A 7,064-nucleotide genomic window follows, 5' to 3' on the forward strand; every position below is an offset into this window, starting at 1 on the left:
TGGGCCTCATCAGTGCAGCCAGCATTTAAGCCAGGGAGTGGCTTCGACTCATCGCTGGATCGTTGTGTGTGACTCGCGTCAGTGCAGCCTAGCTCTGAGCAAGTTCTCTTTCGTTTCCCTGCGCAAACCCTCTAACGTGTGCTTCTTCTGTACATAGATCCCCTGGACCCGACCCTGTATTCCCTGAGTGGATTCCCGTTTGACCAAACGCTTGATTAGAAACCATATTTTCCATTTCTATTCTTAGCAGGTCTTTCATGGTTGGAAACTGAGGGAGAGCTGGGAATATTCAGTTGAATACGATTATGGAAGTTAACCGATGTGATACTTCATGCCTGAATAGATATCATCGTCACTGTTTTAGTCAAATCGGCAAATGCAATCCGGCACTGCGCTGCACACACACCAACGCTGCTTTAATTTGATCTAAAAGGTGTGGCTCCACATCTGAATCACAGGATGGTGCCACTTTAACAAGCTGGCGAAGCAGCAGCTCTGTGTTTGCAGTGTTTGGGTTTGTATTTCAGTTAAAACCAGAAACACAGCAGTGAGGCCGGGACTAAAGATATAATCCCAGAGCTGCACTGATAGGACTGTGGAAATGTTCGATTATGGGGGAAAAGATGCATTTTCTTTCTATTCTGATGTTTTATGTATGAGAATGTGTCAATGGAAAATTGTACTTAGTAGTCAGTATAAGCTTTTAATGATATAAGTCTACATATGATAGAATACTGTATGTTGACATTTTGATGATTTAGACTGTTGTTCACTACAAGACTTGTTCTGTTTTATAAATTTCTTCCCACAGCGATAATAAGAGCTGAGAAGCAGTTTCACCCCCTCACAGGAAGAGGAGAGCTGAACGCTCTTATCTCCACTCCCTAACAAGAAGAGGGGCCGCTTTCTTCTGAATCTCTCTCACACACACACACACACACACACACACACACACACACACACACACACACACACACACACACACACACACACACACACACACACACACACACACACCACACACACACACACACACACACACACACACACACACACACACACACACACACACACACACACACACACACCACACACACACACACACACACACACACACACACACACACACACACACACACACACACACACACACACACTTCTCTGTCTACGAACAGACGTATTCACTATTGTATTACCTTTGTTTAAATAAAGACCGTGTGTGTGTGTTTCTACCATCAGATTCTCAGCTGAAAAAGTGTCTAAGAATAAATCTCATGACAGGATGTAATGAAAAAAATATTCTGGTCATCACCTTTTTTTTTTTTTTTTTAAAAAAAAAGCGGTTTAAACAAATTGTTTGGAAACTGTGTTTGTTTTAAACTAACACACTGCTGAATGCTGCAGACCAGCAAACTGCCCAAACCTCGGCTCACACTGACTGATGATCAGTTCATCAAATGTCCAAAAGTTGAATCTGTTCATCTGGACGTAGCGTTTTGTGGGAGAAACGTTTCGTCACTCATCCAAGTGACTTCTTCAGTCTCAGCTGACTGCAGGTTTCCCCAAACCTTATAAACAGGACATTTGCATAATGACTGAAACCAGCCCACTGAGGGAACAATGGGCTGTGAGGTCAGTTCCTTAATCATAATTATGCAAATTCTCATGACCATTGATCAAAAAACACTGATCAATGGCCATGAGTCCCATTCACAGAGTTGGGGAATGGCTGCAATCACAGCATTGTAAGATGGTGACAGATGTACCCTTAGGCCCCCTCCTCGATTCAGAGATGGTCTTTCCCTTTTCACGTAAAAGGCCTCCTTGACTCCGCCCTCAAACCAGTGTTCCTACACATCCTGGACAGGAAGGTTGTAGCCAGAGGTTGTTTGGTTTCCCCGATGTATAAATCCTGGCAATCCTCCTGCACTTAACAGCGTACACTATGTTACTCTGTTTGTGTCGGGGGACCCGATCCTTGGGGTGGACCAATTTTTGGCGCAGCGTGTTTTGGGGTTTAAAAGCCACAGAGACCCGGTGTTTAGAAAAAATGCGTCTCAACTGTTCCGATACTCCTGACACATATGGGATCACTACAGGTTTTCGCCTGGGCAGCGGTTGTCCTTCTCTCCTGGATCGGCTGGAGCTTTCTTTAGGTGCCTTTCCAGCTTTGACAAAAGTCCAGCTGGGATAACCACATTTACTCAGGGCCTTCTTGATGTGCTGTTCTTCTGCCTCCCTGGCTGCTGTGTCAGTGGGGATGGTGTTCGCTCTGTGTTGTAGCGTCCTGATGACACCCAGTTTGTGCTCCAGTGGATGATGAGAGTCAAACCTTAAATACTGATCTGTATGCGTAGGATTACGGTACACGTCAGCTTTTAGATGTCCCCCAATAAGAAGGCTAACCTGCCACTTTTCATATCCTCCCTGGTGAATTTGATGCGTCGGTCCTCTGAGGTAATGTGATCCGTGAATTGTGGTACGTCCTGAGATTTGATTTTCACCCAAATCCACATACCTGAACCAATGACTTGGTGGTGTTCCAGGGTAGGATAGTAAAGCCCTCTTTGTACAAATTGGCCACGATGGGTGAAACTGGGGAGCCCATGGCACATCCATGTTTCTGCCTGTAGAACTGACCCTTGTATGTGAAGTAGGTGGAATGAAGACACAGTTCAGACACACTTGGTCGATGCTGAGGGTGGTCCTGTTGCTGAGGTTGGTGTCATCCTGTAATCTCTTACGAACTACCTCCAACGCTTCCGTGACTGGGATGCAAGTGAAGAGAGATGTAACGTCGTACGAGACCATGGTTTCATCTGCCTCCATCATGACATCGCTCACCTTCTCAACAAAATCCAGGGTGTTCTGGATGTGGTGTTCTGAGCTGCCCACCAGCGGGTTGAGGATCGAAGCCAGAAACTTGGAGATGTTATAGGTGACCGAGTTGATCATTGTCAAGTGTTCTCTGTCTGTGAGGTGCCCACACTTGAAAAAGACGAGACTTTGAATTTCACTCAATTTATTTTTTGACCAGTTTCTTAGGTAGCTGTTTTGCTGGATAGATAGGTGAAAAACCTTTAAACACAAAGATAAAGAACATTTCATTAATCATTCAGTTAAATTAAATGCATTATACAGAATACAAATAAAACAACATAAATATATACACTTCAGTAAAGCCATTTAACATTGGTTTTTTTAAAATCACAGACCCGAGTAATTTCAAACAACGAAGATGAAATAAACTGTGGTTTTCAAATATACAAAATGTGTCTACCTTGCATTTTACACTTTTTACAAACAATTACATTTTTAAAGTATACATGTTAGAGTTTGCAAATATTTTAATAGAGACTTTAACCAAGGATTCTCTTTTACAAAGAATTATTTTCCTTAAATTAAACCAAACACATTTACACTAGTTTTAAGATTTAACCAAGGATTTGGGATAGCTATTTTTAGTATTAATTAACATAAATATGTGGGAAACACTATCTACATAAACAATTTATTCAAACTTAAACATTCCTTCTAATATCAATATAATTTTTTTTAACTTAAATGCAGTAACTATTTCCCAAAGCATAAATACATTTCCACAATTGAGCTTCCATAGGTCCCAAACATAAGCAGAAAATATGAGTCCAAGAGCTTACCGATAGCCCGTCTAGCTCAAAGTCTTCCTCACAGTGGAAAGTGGATTGTGCCTTGTTTGCTGTCCTCTCAGTATGTCACACCCAGGTCAAATGACTGCTGCATGCATTTTAAGGCTTACTAGGCACGCCAGCCCTTGATTGCTCTAATTCAGCTCACCTGGCGGAGCGGTGCACACCAGGCCGCGCTTAGTTATAGATTGCACACAAGGTCTAATCAGCAGCAGCATAGAGCAGGTAGTGGGCAGGAGGAGGAAGAGAAGAGCAACAGCCACACCTACTAGGTCAGCGCGACAATCATACAGACAGTCGGTCTTAAAGGTGCACCCTGTTTATGTATCTTTGGTAAACCATACAGACTTGGTGTAGACTCCCCTGCAGCCCATTGTTCCTTCAGTGGGCTGGTTTCAGTCATTATGCAAATGTACTGTTTATAAGGTTGGTGAAACTTGCAGTCTGAAGAAGAAGTCACTTGGATGAGTGACGAAACGTTTCTCCCACTGAAAACGTCCAGATGAACAGAATTAAACTTTTGGAGATTCACTTACCTGGATGATTGAGAATGCATCAAGAAGTTCATCAAATGTTTCTCATTAACATCGTATTTTATTTTATCTTTTAACTACATCCCGATACTTGAAATGTTTGATTTTAAACACACTGTATCGTTTTTTTTGTTGCCTCACAGCAAGAAGGTCCTGAGTTTGATTCCACCGTCAGGCTGGGGTCTTTCTGTGTGGAGTTTGCATGTTCTCCTCGTGTTTGTGTGGGTTCTCTCCGGATACTGTTGCTTCCTCCCACAGGTATGTGCATGCATGTGTTACCCCTGCGACAGACTGGCTGTCCAGGGTGTAGCCTGCCTCTCGCATTAAGACAGCTGGGATTGGCTCCAGCAACCCTGAAAAGGATAAACAGGAGAGGACGGATGGACCGTATGATGTACAGGCTGATATTAAACAGGTATTTCCACACTGTTTACTGTAATCTTGTTATATTTCCTATTTGCTTAAATGATATAATTTCAGGTACACTACTTTCCTTTCCAGTGTACGCTGGCTCACTGGTTCACTGGTTCACTCTCTTATCCCCAGTTGTACTCACTCACTTAACACTCTCTCCATTATAAACTACGTGCACCACTCGCCCACGCACTACTTTCTTTCATCATTCATGCACTAACTGCATTACTCACTCACTCATATAATGAGTCCAAACTTTTGCCCCCCCACCCAAACAATTGTATCACTCGCTTATTGAGTCGCTCACTCACTTGCTCATTTATGAGAATTGCATCATTCTTTGCGTTGCAGAGTCGATCACAGCATCGCTCGCTCACTCATTATTCGACCAAACACACCAACTTCACAGCTAAATACACAACTTCCTCACTCTTTGCATAATTCAGTCGCTCGCTCCTCTCTGCTCGTACTCGATCCATGGCGCATTAGCAACGCTGCTGCACACTGTTCACAGTTCTACTTCAAGGCTTCTGTGGTTCTAACAAGCTGAGACGAAAGAAATCCTGTGTTGTTATTGATTGCGGTATCACGAGATAAAGTTTTCTCACCACGGCTATTAAATGACTACATTTTCTGCACTCAGACCTCAAAAAAACCTAATTAAGAAGTGAAGCATCTTCATTACACTTCAGCCCAGCACAGAGCACAGCAGGAACATAAGAGCAATTAGATGATGGTAGATAATGATCGAGCCGGTCTGTGCGTCAGGAATCAAAAAGATAACCAAATCAAAAGTTAAGGTCTTCTTGAATGAAACTTTTACACACACACACACACACACACACACACACACACACACTTGATATTTGTTTATCTGGGCTGCACTCGCATGAGCAAAATATTGCGTAGCAAACAAACATATTAGCAGGGGTAAACAGGATGTGCAATAAGATCCAACAGTGAAATCAATACTGTATCCCTCTTTGTACCGACACAAGGCTCCTGCCATCCTGCTGCCTTTAGAATCAGGCTGAAGGGCCAGGAGAACAACTTTAATCTGTTAATGATGCACGAATGATCTAAATTTACAAGAAAACGTTAAATGAAGCAAAATAAAATCAGTTCAAATGTAGCAAAACTATAAAATATGTAAAGAAGTTTTGCTTTCTTCAGAGGGGAAGAGAACTGCTGGACATGTTGGACTGTGTCACGCTGGGACATGATGGGAGTTTCCCATTGAAATATCTGACTGAGGTTTCTTCGCTGTGTGTCCACAAACGTTTGAACTTACTGAGAAAAAGTTAATGGCAATAAATGGACTCAGTGTTTAAAGGGATCTCTGTGTACAGAGGCCCATTTTCATTGATGATTGTGTTCTCATTGTGTTCAAACACAGACAAGTTACAGAACAGGGACCTGTTCTTCGTACCTCGCTAAGTAAGTTAGCCGGATTTGAATGTTGACGATTTCGCGTGATCTTGGATCGTTCGGTTCTCCGAAGCTCATCTGGGACTTGCTGTCATAGCAACAGATCCGTAAGAGTAAGCCTGCTCGGGAGCAGGTTTACTTTATGTAAACAGGATTAGATCGCGGCCACTCAGGTATGTCCGCTGCAGTTATACGAAAGCAAGAGCGACATTTCTCCACTGTTTTACCATAAATAAATATTATCAATGTAACTAAAGATAATGTATTTGATTCTTTTATTGATTTCATACAGATACATACAGGTCATTTCCTAAAAAAAGGGAAATGTACTATTAATCATTCTATTACATGTAGTAGATCATGTCAGATGTAATTCATATTTTAGAGTAGTAATAGTAAATTACTACGTGCAATCAAGATGAGAGACCACGACTATAAAAGCGAAGGTGGATTTGGGAAGTCTGTCGCAGCCATGTCCTGTCCGTTTGTACGCGAGCAAGGAAGGTGCAAGATTGATAAGGAGAGTTTACAGAATTTAGCGTATATTGCGGGATAGACAGGATCCTTTAGCTCAGCGCGACGGTGTGCTCATAGAGAGATATCGATTCTCCCGTGAGGGTATTATTTACTTTCTTCCCCCCTCTCGCTCTCTCTCTCTCTCTCTCTCTCTCTCTCTCTCTCTCTCTCTCTCTCTCTCTCTCTCTCTCTCTCTCTCTCTCTCTCTATATATATATATATATATATATATATATATATATATATATATATATATATATATATATATATATATATATATATATATATATATATATATATATATGTATATATATATATGTATATATGTATATATATATATGTATATATGTATATATATATGTATATATGTATATATATATATGTATATGTATATATATATATGTATATATGTATATATGTATATGTATATGTATATGTATATGTATATATGTATATGTATATGTATATATATATATATGTATGTATATATATATATATATATATG

The 7,064-nt window shown here is 41.0% G+C and overlaps 1 long non-coding RNA gene across 1 annotated transcript; it reads left to right on the plus strand.

Annotated features, from left to right (window-relative positions):
* The first annotated feature begins 3,885 nt into the window (after positions 1 to 3,885).
* On the plus strand, positions 3,886 to 5,916 carry LOC112842388 (uncharacterized). The gene is made up of 3 exons (XR_003214131.1): positions 3,886 to 3,940; positions 4,460 to 4,616; positions 5,789 to 5,916. It is a non-coding gene; the product is annotated as an uncharacterized LOC112842388 (long non-coding RNA).
* Positions 5,917 to 7,064: the final 1,148 nt, after the last annotated feature.

The sequence above is a fragment of the Oreochromis niloticus genome, linkage group LG15 (genome assembly GCF_001858045.2).
Source record: "Oreochromis niloticus isolate F11D_XX linkage group LG15, O_niloticus_UMD_NMBU, whole genome shotgun sequence".
NCBI lineage: Eukaryota > Metazoa > Chordata > Actinopteri > Cichliformes > Cichlidae > Oreochromis > Oreochromis niloticus.